The sequence below is a fragment of the Equus caballus genome, chromosome 26 (genome assembly GCF_041296265.1).
Source record: "Equus caballus isolate H_3958 breed thoroughbred chromosome 26, TB-T2T, whole genome shotgun sequence".
Taxonomy (NCBI): Eukaryota; Metazoa; Chordata; class Mammalia; order Perissodactyla; family Equidae; genus Equus; species Equus caballus.
Window position 1 is genome coordinate 15,807,137 of NC_091709.1, and position 20,335 is coordinate 15,827,471.

The 20,335-nt window shown below is 37.4% G+C and overlaps 1 long non-coding RNA gene across 4 annotated transcripts; it reads right to left on the bottom strand.

The window, feature by feature from the left end:
* Nucleotides 1-2,318: 2,318 nt before the first annotated feature.
* LOC111770811 (uncharacterized) lies at nucleotides 2,319-19,817 on the bottom strand. Of its 4 annotated transcripts, none has more exons than XR_011432831.1 (6): nucleotides 19,707-19,817; nucleotides 16,660-16,714; nucleotides 14,782-14,831; nucleotides 11,959-12,146; nucleotides 8,980-9,075; nucleotides 2,319-2,682 (listed from the first exon to the last, which is right to left on the bottom strand). It is a non-coding gene; the product is annotated as an uncharacterized lncRNA (long non-coding RNA). The 4 variants fall into 4 exon arrangements; XR_011432833.1 differs by lacking the exon at nucleotides 2,319-2,682 and adding an exon at nucleotides 5,480-6,597; XR_011432832.1 differs by lacking the exon at nucleotides 2,319-2,682 and adding an exon at nucleotides 6,490-6,654.
* Between the last annotated feature and the right edge of the window lie 518 nt (nucleotides 19,818-20,335).

Below are 20,335 nucleotides of genomic sequence, written 5' to 3' on the forward strand. Positions count from 1 at the left end.
AAAAATGTGCAAAAATATGAATTTTTCTCTATTTTTAAAAAACAATTGACTACTTAATGCTTAAATAATAACATGTATTCTGTTGTTTGTAATATATGTAAAAGTAAAATATATGGTAACAATAAGTTAAAGGAGTAGACGATGCTAAGTAAACGTATATGGTTATAGAGTTCTTCAAACATGAAGCTGTATAATGTTACTTAAAGGTACATTGAAAAAGTTAAAAATGTACACTATAATCCATCGAGCAAGCGGTAAATAAGTAAAACAATGAGTCATAGCAAAAAATATGATAGACAAAATAAAATGAAATACTAAAAAATGCTTAATTAATCCAAAATAGTGCAGGAAAGATGGAAGAAGAGAACAAAAAATAGATGGAACAAATAATAACAAGTAGCAAGATGGCTGACTTAAATACCTTAATAAAACATAAAAATGTAAATTGACTAAACATTCCAAATAAAAGTAGATACTGAATGATTCGATAAAAAAGCAAAGCCAATCTATTGTGCTTATTACAAGAGAAAGGATTTAAATATAAAGCTGCAGCTAGAATAAAATGAAAAGCATGGAAAACATCGCATGCAATTACTATTCATAAGACTGCTGCTAAGTAAATATCAAATAAAGTAGATTTCAAGACAAGGAGTGTTACGAGGGCAAAAGAATGACATTTCCCAATGATAAGAGGGTCAATTCATCAAGAAAAGATAATAATCCTTAATGTTTATCCACTAATAACAGAGCTTCAAGGTACATAAAGAAAAAATTGGTGGCATTAATGGAACAAAAACGTAAAATTTAAGATTTAAATGCTTTTCTCTCAGTAATTAGAATAAGAAGACAAAATTCAACAAAAATATAAAAGTCCTGACAACAGTATCAACCACCTTGACCTAACTGACCACCCTGTAAGCAACTATACACAACTATACTCATCTTAGGCAGATTATGCTTTGTTTTCCTAATACACATAGAAAACTAAATAAGATAGGCAACATGAAAAGCCCTAAAACAAGTCTAAAGACATTTTAAAAACTTTAAATCATACAAAATATATTCTGTGGCCATAAGTGAATAAAATTAGAAAGCAGTACAAGAAGGAATCTAGAATATCCCAAATTTGTGGGAATAAAGTTAAACAATTCTAAACAATCCATTGATCCAATAAAAATCAACAAGGTAAATTAGAAAAACAATTCAAAATGAACAATAATGAAAACACAACATACCAAAACTTGTGGGGTATCTATCTATGTATTTATCCATTTGTGTATCTCTCTATCTAAAACAGAAAGAAATGTATATTTTAGATTTAAATCTTACAAGTTAAAATGCTCATACCACAAAATAAAGATCAAAGATTCCAGCTTAAGATACGAGAAAAGGAAGAGTAATTTAAACTCAAAATAAGTACAAGGAGGAAATAATACAAGTGGAAATCGATAAATCGTGCAAATAACACACCAGAATCATAAAGTCAAAATCTGGTTCTTTGAAAAATTAATAAAATTGATCAACCTCTAGCAAGGCTGATTAAGAAGAAAGACCAGAGTGAGAAAATTAGAAGCAGCTCACGATGACCCCATTTCCTAGAGCAGCTGCCTCGCTATTGCAGATCTCAGATTGCCGAGAGAAGAAGCTTCACTTTAAGTCACAAATTAATTAGTTTCTGGGCCTAGTATCTTTCTTTTTGGTGAGGAAGACTGTCTCTGAGCTAACATCCGTTGCCAATCTTCCTCTTGTTGCTTGAGGAAGATGGTCCCTGAGCTAACATCTGTGCCAATCTTACTCTATTTTCTATGTGGGACACTGCCACAGTGTGGCTTGATGAGCAGTGTGTACGTCCCTGCCCAGAATCCAAACCTGTGAACCTTGGGCTGCTGAAGTGAGGCAAGGCATGCAAAGTTAACTACTATGACACCAGGCTGTCCCTTAGGGCTGGTGTTTAAATTATGAAGGCTGTGTTTGTGATTTAAGTTGACACTAAAACTTTGAGTTACCAAAAAATCTACTAAAGAAATCATGGAATTTTCCCAAGTTCGCATCTAGGGTACAGGGTAAGTGCTCCAGGAGCAGGTTGAATCAAACAGTGGGGAACTCAGTTCAAGTTGATTATTATAGATTGTGTCTCCCGAGTCCTGCAAATACTAGCCTTAGGGCTTAATTTCAAGCCATAGCATTTTCCAGAATGAAGGTCATATACACATGAATTTTGACTTTTCCATACAGAAAATTTTTTTATTAAAAGCACACTCTAGCATAATATAGTTAAGTCTTGGGTTGACAAAAACGCTTTGTGATCAGTAAAAAAATGAATTTAATATTTTATTTTAACTGATAATTATTTCCAATGTAGTATTAAATAACTTTTAATTTTAATCCAAACCTGGATTCAGATTTTTTATTAATTTACTCGTTTTTCTTAGGGAAGATGTCTAGAACAATTTGTACAGAATTCTTATGGCTTCCTTTGTTTCAAAGGCTGCTGATGTGAAATTGCTTGTCTGCAAATAACTTCCTTAATTTGATTTTTCTTTTTATTCCATAAGTGCTTCCAATCATTAAAAGTTGAGATTTCTTTTGACTTTTATACTCCTCGGTAGTTCTTTTAGCTTTCTCGTCCCTGGAGCTGAAATTCTTGCTTGAGTCCACGCTTTCTCATGCATTCAGACATTTCTAGAGAGAGAAATGCAGAACTTCTTGGCAAAATATTATTTCAGTTAAGAAAAATTGGTTACAAAAATTTTGGTCAAAGACGGGCACAAGACAGGAGGATTGATTCTTAATCAGAATTGAGTTAGTCATTTAGAGATTCTTTCCCCTGGTCCCCCATAGGGTTATGCTTGTGTCTTTAACGCCTGTAATTAACAATTGAGTAAAAGCTCTAACATCTCCTTGGGACATTGAGAGCACAAAGCAGTTATGTTGTTGATGCCAGCAGCCTCTGCAGCAATAGAAGGCATTGCCAGCTGCTTTGGCAGCAACACAAAACAATGCCTCAAGGCAGACATCGGCACCCTCCATGTTAAGCATTGCCAATCTCAGAGTTGGCAGGTGCTCCCAGGCTGCCCAGGAAAAAGGATTAACAAAGTGTGCTAGGGATAGATGGGGTAGGAGTGAGGTGGTTAGCATGCCAACTGGATACCAATAAGAGTCCTCCAAAAGCACAGGTAAACCTCCTCTGGAGAAGTCCTAGAATTCTCTGGGAGGCATTTGAGACCAGGCTAAAGTGAAAATTTAGCTGGAAGACTTGAGGCGAAGGAATATTTCTTGTTAATATTATTGAGCCTTGTTTGTTACTCTCTTAATGCTTGTATTTTTACTTTCTTGATGCTGTGGCTCAGAAGCTATGACGTATTCCAGTCCTCTATCCAATGATTACAGTCACAGAATCTTCTTTCTAATCCCAAGGACATAATTTCTCAGCCATCTTTGAAGAATTCTCCTTTTTCCACAAATAATCCAGCTGCTTGCTAATTAATGGCTTAAGGTTAATGAAAATACTTGTCTAAGAAATGTGTGTTTCCCTAGTTTCATTCTTTTTTAATAGGACTTATAAACAATGCTACAAACTCATGTGCTATGTTTTTGTTTATTTTTCAATCAAAGCAAAACTTTAAATAATCCATAATCAATCTATAAATCAAAATTGGGGTGAGCTTATTATGAGCCAGGTCTGAGGACTATAGCCCTGGGGCTTCCTTCCCCAAGCAAGGAAACATGCCAACGAAGTGGCATGTACAGAGTGGTTATATACCACCTTGGAACAGGGAGCATACTTTACATATGACAGGAATGTCTTGTTTACAACAGTCACGGGATACTGTTGCTGGCACAGTGGGTCTGCGGTCACAAAGCAAACACAGCAGGTCAGTAATGAATCCTTAGTTTCTAGGAAGAGATGCCTATCCTTAAGGAAATGCCAATATGAGGAGAAACCACATCCTTATCTTTAAGGGAATCATTCTTGTCTTTGGGACATCATAAGCATCTAAAGCAGATGCACAATGCATACTCAACAGGCCACATCAGGCCCTTTCGGAAAAACAAGGTCAGGCTGAATTAGTTTTAAACCAAATGGCTTCCTCATATGCTCCAATATATCCTATCGCTTGCCATGTATTTATCACGTTTCCCAAGGCAACAAACAAACAATCTTTAGCTGTTATGGAAGAGCGGATAATGTGCCCACATAAAGCTCAAAGGTCTTTATTTCTGGATTTTGTATTATCATTCAGTCATACCGAAGTTCTGAAATCAGTGCCTCCTTTAAACTAAAAATAAAGGGAGTCAGATGGATGGAGTGCGCATGGCTGAAAGAGACACTTTGCTCTGTGTGCATCCTGAGTAATTGTCAATGGACGTATTTTTCACTTTCCCTTTTTTTTAATCTTATGCAAAATGTATGTTTGGAGTATTTCTTTAATTTTATGCCTCATTTCTATGGCACACCAAGGCAAATGTTCCTGCTTTTCCCATTGTCTTCAGTAGGATTTCTGTCCTTTGTAAATGATTCTTACTGGATTCTTGAGGTTTGTCACCTCCTTCATGTTTGCTAGGGTGACCCAGCATAGCCCAGATATATCCACTCCCCCTGAGGCTAATTTCACTACAAAGGTCCAGATTCTTCATACTCTTCTGATCTCAGCACTGATTCCTGAACAGAAGATTTCATTAATATTTACATCTTATCCAGAAAGATACCTTGTTTAGGGGGCAATGGAGGATGGTTATAGTGAATAATCATCATCCATCTGGGCAATAACTCACATTACTCATCTCTGAAGTTTGAGAAAACTCTTAAGTTTGCCCAGCAGATGCAATGTTAGCCAGAGGGGATATATTGACTTCAATCATCCTATCAGCGCCTATGTAAAACTGAGGCTATCCCTCTCAGTAAATCCTATTTAAATAGCTGCAAAGTAATTACATTTGATTTACTAGTTTGAATTTGAGGATACTATTCAGGGGATCAGTTTTGTTCATAATTCGAGAACTTACAAGTATGCTGCGTGCTGCATATTTTTTCCTAACAGTAAATTGTAGCTGTCTTCATCTATTAAGTATTCCTGTAAATTTTACTCTTTTTTTTCAGAAAGAAGCCGTTATTTTGTTAGTCTTTGAACATTCTAATCATTAGTCACTATGGTATTGCAGATGAAAGATGCTTAATTGAAAGCCCAGGCATCTGGGTTCTCACCCTTGCTCTCCCAGTAATTAGATGTCTGTCCTTGGATGGGTCATTTCACCTCCCCAGGCTTTGTTTTTCTCATCCATAAATTGAACTTTGGGTTTGGATGCTGCCTACTGTTTCTTCCCATCTAAAAAATCTTTTTCTATGACAAAACAGGTAACCAGAGCAACGGGTTCCCTAGTAGAAGTTGTCTTTTCTCTCAGTGCTACACACAACCCTACACACATACCCTGCATGTCTACGTGAATGTATGAGTGTTGATCAGAGGCATTGTCTAAATAATTATGAATACATATTTAATCATACATACATATATGAATACAAGCATAAAAACTTAGAATTTTATAAATGGTCTTATAATCATCTCTCCATGTTTTGGACATCGTACTTAATAATCTCTTCTTCTTTCAGATATTCCATGCACACTGGCCTCCTGGTTATTGTTCTGTCACACTAAGCCTGCTTCAGCCCCAGGAATTTTGGACTTGAGTTTCTCACTTCCTGAAATGTGCTTTTTCCAGGTATCCGTATTCCTTGTTTCCTCTTTTCTTTTAGGTCTCTGCTGTACTCTCACCTTATCCAAAAAAGCATCTTTATTCATTTTGTATAAAAATACATCCACCACTTTCATATATATATATGAACGCATATATAAAAAGAAAAAATAGGTTAAGTGACTTGCAAAATGTTATTTGAATATCTTGAGGTGAGGCATATAGAATTAAGGATTGCTTTCTCTTCTGTGTTTAACTGCACAACCATTGTGCCAACTAAGCATATTACATTTTGGTGGAAGGAGCATTTATGTGAAATTTCATTACAGTGATGAGTTCAACTCTAAAGATTCATTATTTTTTAATGACTCCATCTGCTAAGCCACGGAGTGATAGAAAATATATAAGTGGCAGCTGCAGAGGAAGGTTAGAAGAAATCACTGGGGAGAGCTCTGCATGGCAGTGGTCCCTGAGAGGTTTTCAAAGCCAGGAATTCGTAGCTCTTGGGAGAAGAAAGTAGAGCTGGGATTCAAGAGCTCACCATGGGCTCCCTAAGGTGAATGGAGGTTCCCATCCCTGGTGCCGGGCTCTGCACTATAGGGAAGTCATTTCAAATGTTAATTTGAAATACTAGTAGAAAGCCAGGGTAAGGGCTATAAATGTTAACATCAAAGGGAAAAAAATTATTGAGAGAAGAAAGTTGATCTTTTTAACAAATGCGTTTTTCAATAAACTTCACTGTAGAAGTTGAAGACAATGTGTCTATGTGGAAATGAATCACATCTCAGCCGTGGCACCTCACACATCACCATGATTTATCCAGGTCACACGCTTTCTGAAGGCACATCAGTTGAAATCATGACATAAAAGCAATCTCTTCCAGAAGTCACAGTAACGGTGCCTCTGTTTTTGAAACAGTAACTTGTAAGCTTGAAAAAGTCTCCTCCTTTTCTATATTTCCTTTTAAAACAATATAAAAAGACTGACAATACAAAGAAAAACCAAACCAATAATAGTACATGAACATTAAATGCAAACATAAAACAAATATTCTAAATTCAGAGCTGAGTGAGATTTTAAGGAATCTCTGAGACGTGGAAAAAAACATTCAGGTCACAAATCACATTTACCCAAATATTTACATATAATTAAAAGATAGAAGGAAAATGAGTCATGAATCTAATTAGGAGATATGTAGTTTTTGCATATTCATATGTTTATGTAGGTTTATATATGTGTGTACTTAATCCAAATTAGAGGGTTACTAATCAAATACACAGAGAAAAAATATATTTCTCTGATTAATGTCTTTGACATTTATAAGCAAGAAATTTGAGAGATAAAAGAGACTTTTGAGCCCAGCCTTCCCAATCTCTCTTCTAATTTAGTCAAACCCTTTGCAGACATGTGCATGAGTGTGCATGTGCACATGTACATTCAGAGTTGACCACTTCTCCTCACCACCTTTCCCTGAACTAACCTAGTCTAAGTCATGGTCATCTCTCTATGAGCCTTTTACGTAGCTTCCTATATAACACCCTTGGTATTAATATTAGCCCACAGAGGAGATGTGCCTTCCACCCTTCACCGAGAGAGCCCTTTGAATTACCAGGTCGTAGGATTCCTCTTCTCAAATTCTCCAATGGTTTCTCATTTCACTCATAAAAATACTTTTGAGTTTAGAATTTTATAAATGCTCCTAAAATCATCCCTCTCACTGTAGTTTAGTCCTCATGTCTTAATACTCTCCTCCTCACTCAGATGCTCCAGCCACACTGGCCTCCTGGCTATTATTCCATCACACTGAACCTGCTTCAGCCCCAGGAATTTTGAGCTTGAAATTCACACTTCCTGAAATGTGCTTTCAGCAGTTATCCAAATTCCTGTTCTGCTGTTTTCTTTTAGATCTCTGGTCTAATCTCACCTTATCTGAAAAACAATTCTTATTAATCTGTTAAAAAGAAAATAGAAACACTCATCTCCCTCAGACACTGTCATCATACTCTGTCTTATTTTTCTTTGTAACACCAATCCCTACCTATCATATTATTATATATTTTTGTTTAGTTGTTTAATAACAAGGGCACATGCCATATCAGTTGACACCTACTGATGACAAATTGGATATTCAGCCGCAGCTTCAGTAGTGAGATGAGCTTTAGTTGGAAGGAACTCAAGCTGCTGAACCAATGCACAGACTTCATCTCTTCTACAACTGATCCACTTTTGAAGGGCTCATCACACAAGCAATGGGAAGGATGGGAAGTAATGATCCTTTCCTTAAAGTAAAGATCCTCCTGTCCACCTGGCTGGTTGAGTGCTTCTTGTGCAGTGAATGATCTCTGCTGGGCATTAACATGAGACACAAAAATACGTATGTCTTTTGCCAGCTTCTGTTGGTCTATTTGTATTCCCCTTCTCTGATTACCTTTTATCAGATCCTCCAAGGCCTCTGATGAACCATTCAAGTCATTTGTCACTACCAAGGCATTTATGTGTATTTTTGCCTCAGGCTGATCCTTCCTCTATATAAAATAAAACAACCCAATAAACCACTTATAACTCAGAATATCTCTGAGTAGGTTTGTAGAGCAACAGCAATCCATCTTCAGACCCATCAGTGAACTGGTATGTCCCAGTCTACCCCAGACCCTTGACACAAGAATCTTTTTTAAACACTGCCATGTAGAAATTCTGGCTGTCACAGCATTCCTGAGCTGACACTTGATTGAACTGAACTTGTCCTTTCTCTTTACAGGTGACTTCTAAAAAAAGTTAACAAAGCAATTAACAAAGTTTTCAAAGTAGTTGACTAAGCAAGGCAAATACAAAATTGTTCAAGTGCGTAGTCTAAGCACTTCTTGCTGTAACTGTACTTTATTCCAATCTGCCACAGATGAGTATCTTAACGAAAGTGTCAGGGGCCAGGCGTTATCATCATCTCATTCCCCGTTAGCAGAGGAACCTTTCTTACTGTTTTTTGAGTAAGTGAAACAGTTCGGGAATCCTGAGGGTCTGCTTGCTAAGATTACTGCTATTAGTAATACCTTAGCTTGTGTTTCTCTGAATGCACAGCTTGCAACAAGGTCTTGTGTGAAATTAACTCATTATATTATCCCAGAGAATAGGAGTTGGGGAAAATAGAGAGTGAGATGCGGAAGGAGAAAAAGCCCATATAAGGGAGAGTTATTCAGGTCACCAGCATGAGGAGCTTGTTTCAGCTGAGACCTTCCAAAAAGCCACAGAATGCTTTGAAATGGTATTTGCCTGTCCGTCAGAGCTTACTTTTCACTGGTTGAAGATTGCTCCTGAATAACTTCCCCATGTTTCTGAAGCATTTTTGCTGCTGCAAGTGTCCACTGCGGAGGAGTCGTCCCAGGGCTGAAAATGAAATGATGACATGTATGTGACATGAGGACCTGTCAGCTTAAAGTAATCTTGGCCTGGGATGTCTGCATGGTACCATTTACCCAAGACTTGAATGGGATCGGAGATAAGGCCAAGTCGATGTGATTGAGGCAATCAATATCACTGGTGCCCTGGGCCTCATAAGTCAACTATTTAAGAATTTGGTCAAATTTTCTGTGAGTGGGCCAACCCCGTGGCCAGGTGGTTAAGTTCACGCACTCCTCTTCACCGGCAGAGGGTTTCGCCAGTTTGGATCCTGGGCGCGGACATGGCATGACTTGTCAAGCCATGCTAAGGCAGCATCCCTCATAGCACAACCAGAGGCACTCGCAATTAGAATATCCAACTAGGTACTGGGAGGCTTTGGGGAGAAGAAGGAGAAGAAAAGAAGATTGGCAACAGTTGTTAGCTTAGGTGCCAATCTCTAAAAAAAAAGTTTTTTAAATTAAAAAAAATTTGTGAGTTATTGAATTCAGACATACAAATGTAGTTTTCAGAATTCACTTCCAGCTCTTTAATTAAAAATATCTGGACAACATATCCTGTCTCCAAACGTTTTGCAACTCAGTGATTTTACACGATCACATCAAAATTTTAACAGAGATGGTGGAAAAAACAAGGTGGAAGATTTAAGTCGTAATCTTCAAATTAAAGAAAAGGAAGGCTTTCCAGATGTTAGCTGGGGCAAGGATAGCAATTTCAAGATCTCAATTCCATAGGTGGACTTCTCCAAAAGTGACGGGACTAAGAGTCTATCTACTAGCCGTGGATTTCTACCTCTCCTCTCACAGCCATTTTTCTCCTGTTTTGCAGCAGAAAGGCATGCTTCTCATGGATCTTACCACGGTGTGTTATCCCAGGGAGGAGGCCCTGCAGGGGAACACACAGAGGCACCATTAGGAATGCACTGCTTCTAAAATCCTAAAGCCAAGACCCCTAAGAGGAAAACAGGAGAGATTTAACGAGACATCCTGAGGAGGTTGGCATGGGCTTTTTTCTGTTTTAAAACTAGAATTTAGTTGGAGAAAGTTTTCATAGGTTACTTATTAACCTATTTATTAGAATTTAAAAATAAAGTTAGGTTGTTCTGGAATAAATTACTTCTGATTTGATTGATCGGTTTATTAATGTGGATGAGCTTTGTCAATTCACCCACATGGCAGATACTTTCCAGAAATGAAATGAACTAAATCTGCAGCCTCAAGGTTTAATAAACACATATTTAATGAAATGTTACCACATATAATACATTGGGATATAAACTGTAAATTTACTCAAATTTATGCTTAAATTCTATATTTCAATTTAACAGTGTGGGGAATAGATAATTTTTAAAATATGGGGGGGGGGGTGGCAGCCCTTGGCCAAGAGGTTAAGTTCACTCACTCTGCTTTGGCAGCTTGGGGTTTATCGGTTTAGATACTGAGTGCAGAGCTACTCACCGCTCATCAAGCCATGCTGTGGCAGCATCCCACATAGAAGTGCTAGAGTGACCTACAACTAGGAATACAATTTTTGGGGGGAAAAAAGGAAGATTGGCAACAGATGTTAGCTCAGGGCCAGAAAAAATAAATAAATAAAAGAATCAATTGCCTTTAAAAATAGAGGAAGGGTAAAACTTTTGAGTATAATTAAAGTTAGAAGAGGATTATTACATTTGAATTTATTAGAAGATCATCAGTAAATACCTTAGTAATACTGGAGGAGATACTCACCCCCCAAGTTACCCAGCAGAAGTAGGTTAGAATAAAATGTACTGAAGTATCAGGGACTTAAATAGGGAGTGAGTTGAGGTTGAAACCTGGCTTGATTCCTGCAGTAACTCAGGACAACAGGCCATGGATCAAAGCAAACAACTTACTGATTGAGAAGATACCCTTCCCCCACAGGGAACAGATGGTTGAGGCTAAGCATTCATCCTCCTCAGTGGCTTTCTTGATGGCTTTATACCATCTTGCACAATTTTAACTGAATGCTTAGAAGTCAATCAGAGCCTAGCCCGGCTTTCTTTGTTTTCTTGTATCTTGTCTATGAGACACAACAGCAACAACAACAACTCACTCGTTTTTACATTGTTCTTTTCTTCTAAACTCTCTCATAGCTGTTGTGCTCTCAAGCTTTCCAGCTGATTTTACTCTCATGTGTTTGAAAATAAAGTTGCTTTAAGATTTACTATACAGATCTCTCTCTGTCTCCTGCTAGGATATGTAAAAAAAAATCATCATGCATAAAAGCATTAAAAATTATTGATCCAGGTTTTGAGTAAAATAAAATTAATTTCTTCTTGTGGTGGGTTATGAAAGAACTCTGTCAAATAGCAGCCCTAAAGGCAATCAGGCTGTAAAACCTGTCGAAGCAAGGCATGGGCTTTAAAACAGAACAAAAATAGGAAACACAAGAAAACTGAGAGTGCCAAGAAACAAAACTTAAAAATTGCTGCTTTTTTTTTCTGTTTTCATTCTCCTATAGGTATTTGATATTGTAATCTACTGTGAACTAATGAGCATCTCTGAGCACATACTTCTGGTAAATTTCCACATGCGAATAAGAATTATCATTATGTTACAATATGATTTTATTGGTATATACGGGTTGGTAAGTGAAACATTCATTTCAGAAGATATAATACACAATCCTTTGTACCTCTAAAATTTTAGAGGAGATGGTAGATGTTTATATCAATCAATGATCTTAAGATTGACTTCCTGTAATATGGCTCCTACCGTATGCTAAGTTCTGTGCTAAACACTCTGCATGCATATTTTATTTATCCTATAATAACCTGATGAGGTGAGTTGTGTTAGAATTATTGTAAATACTGAGGATATTAAATTAAATCATTTCTCCATATCTTACAATAAATGAGAGAAGCCGAATTTGAATGCTGCCCTGCTGGATTCCAAAGCTTGTCTTCTTAGCCACTATGCTTTATAGTGTTTGTTCTGCTGTCTGTCACCTTCCACTTGAGATTCACTCATAAAAACGGGCACTGGTACTGCATTCCTTGTTCTTTGGAGGTAGTCTTCCTTCTTTAAAACTTTTGACTGAGAAAGGACAAAAATAATTTAAGTTTTATTCTTCTGAGCACTGTTGAATCTGGCTGCAGTTTTCTAAATGAAGATTCGAAATGAGAAAATGAAAAAGTAAACACACCACACACATGCGAGCACACACACACAAAGAAGCATAAACCTCCCAAACTTATATTGTGCAGATATTCAAGTGCTTGGACTGACTAAAAACCTTTCTCTGCTCCAATAATCTACCTGAGTAGATAGCTGTAGTCTGGCTTCAAAGAGAGATTATGTTTTACCAGCGAAACGAGTCAGTCTCCTTCCGTCCCAGCTATGCATTGGAGACGTCTTCATTTCTTACCACCTGGAAACAATCTCGTGAAGCTTCTCTCCAATCCTGCAGCTGCACTAATGAGTCCAGGGTTCTAACCACTCTCCCGGAAACTCCCGAGTTCTCTTTCTGGTTCAAGAAGCATGAGGAGCGGACTCTAGAAGACCAGCCCGACACAATCAATAGCTACGTGGTTAGCTGAGAGCTCATGCCCTTTCATAGTGGAGAGGTCAAAAGATGCCAGGGACTTCTTTATGTGACTAAATATATGAGTACCTTAACAATAAAAATAATAATAATTTTCATAACTGAGTTATTTGCATAAAAGAGGAAACTGAAGAAACCGTGTATAATAGAATAACATTTCAATTGTGCATGGACTAGAAGGATAATGTGACTGGAAGCCGACATCATACCCTAATTCTGCATTCTCTTAGTGTTGATGGTCAAGAGAAGACTGACAATGAATCTGCTGAGGCTGCGATTGTGGCTTTTTTCTATATACTCATTTGCTACTTTTCTCTAAAGCTTGCTGGCTGGACTTTTGACTTTTTCAGATTTGATTCAGATTGTTTCCTCATTTATTCAGCCTCATTACATACATTTAGTTTGGCTTGTGTGTGTGTGTATATGTGTGTGTGTATGTGATATGTACAGGTGTTTGGAGATACGTCTGTTAACTTATTCATTTAACCGTCACATATTTTATTGAGTGTATACTATGAGCTAGACACTGTTCTGGGTACTGGGTATATTCCAGTGATGAAGGCTGCCTCTTGAAATATATATTCTACTGGGAGATACATTCAACAAAGTAAAAAAGAAAATACAATGCAATAGAATGAAGTAATAAATGTAATAAAAAATATAGCAGGGTAAAGGGATGGAATGTGATGGAACAGTTTAGGAAATGGTGATGTGAAGGTTAATTTTATGTGTCAACTTGACTGGGTCACAAGGTGCTCAGATATTTGGTTAAACGTCATACGGAGTGTGTCTACGAGGTGATTCCAAACGAGATTAGCATTTGAATTAGGAGACTGAGTGAAGCAGATGACCCTCCCCAAAGTGAGTGGGCATCACCTAATCCACTGAGGGCCTGAAGAGAACAAAAAGGCAGAGAAAGGGAAAACTCACTGTCTTTCTGCTTGTTTGGTTGAGCTGCGACGTCATCTTTCCTGCCTTCAGATTGGGGCTTGTGTAGGTGTTGAATCATTAGAATTTTATTCGAAATGTGTAGAAAGGTCAGTAGATATACTTATCTTTTAGAAACGTTGTGGTGATTGTGTTTGAATGAATTCCTGAGAGGCAAGAATGGCAGGATGGTGATAAATAGCCCAAGAGTTATGATGATGTCTCAGACTTAAGAGGCCATGAAAAGGGAGAGGTTAGGAATATGAATCGAAGGTAGCATTGATAGGTGTGGATTGAGTATTTTGTTAGGTGTATGAGGAAAAAAGGAATTAAGGATAACTTGTAAAATTGTCATAGTCAACCTCCAAAGCAGAAGGGACCCCCCCCCCCCAAATTTGGTTTGGCTATCCAGACTGATGATGCCAAATCCACACTAAGAGGCTCACTACTTACATAATTGAGGTAGCTGGAAAGGATGGGGCAGGCCTTTCAAGCAAGTCTGAAATGGTTTGAGAATGCCAGGAAGGGCGACTGGCTCAGGGTTTTATTGTGGTTAGGCACAGGGCTCTGGTGAGACTTCCCATGCGTGGTCTGAATCTCCTGCCTGTGCAGAAGGAGGCAGCAACCAGGGTTTCTTATCAGTTTTCCCAGAAGTGAGGCACAAGGGGAAAACGGAGTGCTGAGTCTTAAAAACTATCAGGGGTCAAACATCAAGAATGGAGTCAGACTCCTTGTTACAAAGATCCAGATTTGAACAACTGAGTAAATGGTAGTGCCATTTCAGGATAAAAGGAAATCCAAGGGCAGAGCGGTATTGTCAGGAGCAGAGAATCAAGTGTTCTGCTGTGTACTTATTACATCTGAGATGTCTACTAGTTTTATTACTTACTCCTTCCCATCTCTCTGCTCTCGTTCCTTGCCACTTTCTCACTCTATCTGTTATAATTAAAGATATTACCAGTTATAATGAAAGGTGTCTGGTAGAAATAGATTATATGCTTAAGGATCTCATGGTCCCCTGTGGTAGGCAGATAAACACAGCAACAATCAATCACAACATGTGTGAAAAGTGCCATAGAAGCAAGATTTGTAGAATTCCAGAGGATCCTGGACAACTGGCAACTAATGAAACTTGAACAAATGGGAAAACGTTCCCTGGGGAAAGTAACTCTTCAGCTGAATCCTGAAGGAGTCAGACACCTGGAGAGGTGGAAGCTGGGGAAAGCTGTCACAGGCAGAGCAAGCAGCATCTGCAAAGACATGGGGGTAATTATGAGTCGCTAAGTACAGAGCATTGACTCTACCAATAATAATAAACAATTCTCAAGTTGTGATAAATACGGCTTGCTTACTGTTGAGGAGTACCATTTGATTTCCTTTTGTTTGTTCATAACATATGAACCTTTGTTCACAGCATATCTTTCTATTCTTGGCCTAACATTAATTTGAGCAGTGAAAGTACACCAAAGGTTTCTAAAATTTTAGGATCCAGGACAACAGGAAACGCCTAGCACGCTCTATACATGAGTGGGAATATCTGAGCCTCTGTTATTTAAACCCCAGGATAATCGGAGGCATATCTGTGCATTCATTGCTGCCACAGACAAGGCTTGGCATTAACCAAATTCTCTATTATTTTGGTGGCTCTGTAGTATTTAGTCCTTTTTCTGGGCTTATAATTTCTGATAATACAGCACTATTGATTCAAGCCAGGTTTTGTTTTTTTCCTGTTTCTTCCTGTCTGAGGAAATGTTGGGACAATTAAATTCACTTTGAACTACATTGAGCCACAAAAGTGGCTTCAGAATTCTGGGTTGAAGTGTATCTTAGGTTAATGGAAAAGAGGACTTTGGTCAGCTAGTGGTGCCTGCCAGGGTTGGAAGACTGGGGTTTGCAGAGCCTCTTGTGTCCCATATTTAGTGTTCCTGATTTAAGTGAAAGGGTAAAGTAAGTAACATTCATCGTTTCACTTCGTTGTCCTATTTCAGTGCCTCTACTCTTCTAGCCTATTCTCTTTCCCATGCCAGGAATACCTACTCTATATCCAATAATGTTATAAACTGAGTGTCAAATAATTTTTAAGATCTCAAAAATTAGAAATGTTAGGATACCACCATTCAGAGAGTGTTTGCCTTGCGCTACAGGCCTATAATTGTAGAAATAACCTTTTATGTTGTCTGAACAATGGGATTTTGAAAAGTCTGACTGGTATTTGTCATAGTGACTCCTTCATAATGCTTTCTCACCATCTGGTAGAGCCCATCAGTTTCCTAATAAGTCTGTTTCTGACTTTTTGGACTTATTTTAGGATTCAAAGTTGTCTTGTTTCGGGCTTGGTTACTTGCAATTCCCTTAATTCCATCTTACTGAACCTAATTCTAGCTTCTATAGGTCTTTTCCAGCTTTTATAACTCTATTGACTGTTATTTATATTAATACTGTATGGTAATTAGTTCAGTCCCTGGACCAATGTAGACGCCTAATCAATATTTGTTATTAAAACAGTGAGAGTTAATACTTTCAGGAGTGTATGAGTTCAAATTACTATGCAAATCTGACTGCCCAAACAGGGTCACACCATTGGAAATTTGTTGCATCACAGTTGGTGTAATTATTGTTCTTTACAAAGTATCAAATATATTCCTTATCAGTAATCACTGATAGAAATGGCTCTAAACTAGAGTAAATCTGTTTCTCTAGTTACTGTGGAAATAATTTCCTTTGGTGTCAAAGCAAATGTCAGAATACAATCTTAGATAATGAGTGCGTGATGCCATTATGTCAGTTTTTCATCCTCCTTGTGGCTTTCCTTTCACCATTAAGTAAAACTTCAAACAAGTGGAATGAAAGGAGTATTAATTATGAAGATAATTGGTAACACTAAAATCTTTTTGAATATCAACTTTTGTTAATGAAAGCTATATAAATAACCTAACTAGGTAAGATGCTACCATATTGTTTAGTGAATGAAAGAAAAGAGGCAATAAAGCAGGACAGATTGAGGGTAGACGAGAAAGACGTGCTAGTAAATGAAGGATGGGATCAACACCACAGACATAAACTCAGAATCTAACTTACTTTGAATCTAGTCTGAAATTTATTTTTGTTGCTCTTGGATTGATTTCTCTTTCTCCTAAAAGCAGATTAAAAAACAGTTTTCTTCTATATACTGACATTATTGTAAACCAAAATTTTAATGTATTATCATTAAAATATGATGCTCAGAATAAATATGATTATTGCCTAGCTTCATGCAAACTTAGGCATTTTATTTCTATTGAATAACATTGTTTAAAGAACAAAACGACTCTTTTTTAAGTTAAAAATCTTTTCCTTTGGCATATTTTTGTATTAACTTTTGATTGGCCCCTCAGAACCTTTCCCAAGGTTGCATCCTTAAAGCTGAAAATTTGTGAAAATCTTGTTTCAAGAAACAACGAAGGATATATTGGTTTTATGATCTGGTAATAGAATGTCTAGTTTTACATGCTCAATTTTAATGAAAATGTGGTGAATGTAAAAAGCCTTTCAAACTGTCACTGTGTATGTCAAACACATGCAGGCACTGTTTGTATATTAAAATTCCTTCTGGCCTGACAGCATGCCTACACATTTTTGTTTTTTAATTAGAGTATTCACATGTCTTCACTCTTTGTCTTTCTGTATCACAGAGAGAACAACGCTCTCAGTTACTATGAGCTCTAACCAGTTCTGGATGCTACTAGATCTTTTGAATTATCCAATTAAAAGCAAGATGCTTTCACAGATATTTTCCTTGCTCTCTTTCAGATTCAGTTCCACGTTCCTTAAAGAGGTCCTAGGAAGAGCATTATCATCTACGTCCAATGTAACTCTGGAACAGTGAGGCAATAAATGGAAGCAGCTGCTGCTTTCCTAATTGTGACTAGCACAGAGAAAATCAGGAGACGAATAGGGAGGGAGCGCTTTTAAGGTCCCATTTCCCACGTCACCCACAGGGTATCTGGGCTGAGATTACTTTGAAAGCAATTTGTGATTTCTAATGGCAATATTAAGGACAAAAAAATGTATATAATAACCTGAGGAAAAAATTGGTGTGTAAATTTGCTGTTTTAGGGTTTAAGCAAACGAGCATCGTTAGGTATGTTTTGGCAAGATGTTATAATAGGCCATCATCTAAAGACAATGACCTGTTTCTCATTATCAATTTTATATTATTTGGTGGCTCCTTTAGTTCTCAAGATTAAGAAAATGACTCAAATTCTAAAATTAATTATATCGTTGCATGGCGAAAATTAGAACTATTACAGGAAAATGAGAGATTATCTTTTGGCTGCAGAGCTCAGAAATCAAGTCTGACTTACTTAAGCCCAAAGGAGAACTTTTTATTTTTTATCTAATAAAATAGATATTTTAAACAACAAAAATCTGAAAAGATATTGACAAATTGGATTCATGTGCTTGTCCTCCGGAGCACTGTTGAGGAAACTCCTGGAAGCAAGATTAACATTTTATATGGAAGTTGTAAAATTTTTTAAAATAAACACACTTTAAAGAGCATAGGAAATTGTTGAAGTATACCATGAAAATTAGATGAATTAAATCCCAAATTTATGATGTCCAAATTAATAAGCCAAAGAAAAAAGTCATCTGGATGTTCTCCAGAAGAACAAGAGTAGAGAGGCTGGGGGAGGTGAGTGTAAGTAGCACGTGGATTTAAAATGGAACACGAGACACAGAATATGGCCACTGGAGAGCATGGGTTAGAATGAGCTAGGTCTGTGTAATCCCGAAAGCACTTCTTCTGTCAGAGGTCACAAGGCTTTAGAATTTAGAGAAAGCCATAAAATGGAGTATGCGATGTGATCAGTAATTTTTGAAAAGTGAATGGGGGCCACCTAATCCTAATTTGCCTAGAGTCACAGAATCACAATAATTCAATTTAGCAGTGAAATGTAGTTAATGGGAGAGAAAATGTGTCCTGCTGAAGAAGAGAAGGAAGAGAGAAAAGTTAGCATACATACAGGAATGGCTCTATCAGAGAGAGTATTCTGGCTCTACTGATAAGAGGGTAGCCTAACAGGCTCTTAAAATCTGGGGATGGGAAGGAGGTGTCAACCTACCAAAACACAAACCAGTTTAAGAGGGGATCAGAGAATTGCAATTCAGGGAGCACAGATTCAGGTAGAAACTCAAATAGCGTCCTGATTACAAGAGAGGGGCTCGGGATTTTTATGTGAAAAAGGGAGGAGGATGAGACAAGTTTTATTAAGGAAGAGTTCATTGGTGCTAGATGAGGTGAGGCTAGGTTTGTACTTCACAGATTGCCTTGAGCTTTGGTAATCAGGCAAAAGGCTAGACTTGTACTTCATTGATTGGTTAGCAATCTGGTCATCAGCAAATTCTAATTTCATCAGTCCTTACAGACAGGATATTCTTGTCCTTACAGACTTCTGGGAATGTTGGTGGTTTGGTCCAGCTTGGGAGATGAAGAAAACAAGACCTGCAAGGCAATTCCTCTGAAATAGCTGCCCCGGCTCTATTTTAATACGGCTCCACTAATGTCATCTTCTACAGGCATTGAGAGAGGGATGAGCCACCTCGCAGACTTGCAGCACATTCCAAGAGAGATTTTCCTTAACACAACCATCCCAGGACCTCAAGGCTGTCACCAGAGAAGAGAATTACATCCCTGGTGCCAAAGCTTGAGGATGCATCTCAGTTAAATTGAATTCATACTGGTAAGTCAAAATTTTCTACGTTTATTTTCTTGTTTAAAGGAAGTGCCATGGTTTATTTTTGGTTTATATATATATTTTCAATGTTGCCACTGCAAACAGTATCCCCAAGTAAACAACAATGACAAAAAACATACCAGGTAATTCTGAATTGTATGTACCATATTACATGACCAGGAAAAAAGCATTTTCTAGAGGAATGCAACTATATGAAGTTACTCAATAGTCATAAAAAATTATAATAAGGGCAAAGAGTTAACACTAGCATTAAAATACATTTATGAGTTTATAAAACTTAAAAATTTGCCTCTAATTTTTATTTCAGCTTATCATAAAAATATTAGTTGACTGTTTTGAGTAAAAACCAAGCAGCGATACTATAATAAACACTAAATTCAATCATCTTACTCAGTCGTCACAGTCCTTTGAGATTGAAAGTATTAACACACAATCATACTCCATGTTTTACAGGTGAGAATAGTCAAGGTTATAGGGTAAGTCACTTCTCCAAGTGTGATGCGCATCTGTGTCTATGGCGACCTGTGTGCACTCTATGTTCTGGTTCTAAATCCTCTCCTACTCAGTCTGCATTGTGGCCCGGACATATGACTCAGGACATAAAAATTAACTCAAAATTGATCATAGACTTAAATGAAAATGCTAAAACTTTAAAACAAAATAAAACAGAGAAATAAACTTTTGTCACATTGGGTAAAGCAATAGTTTCTTAGATATGACATCAAAGCACAAGCAAGTACACTATGTAATTTTCTTGTGATGTCTTTGCTTGGTTTTGGTATCAGGTCAATACGGGTCTCATAGAATGAGCTGGAAAGCATCATCTCCTATTCTAAATTTTGGAAGAGTTTGTGGCAGATTAGTATTAATTCTTCCTTAAACCTTTGGTAGAATTAATCAGCGAAGCCATCTGGGTTTGTGCTTTTCTTTGTGGGTACCTTTTTGATGACTAATTCAATCTCTTTGCTTGTCACAGATCTATTCAATGGTCAGTTTCTTCTTGAGTCAGTTTTGGTAGG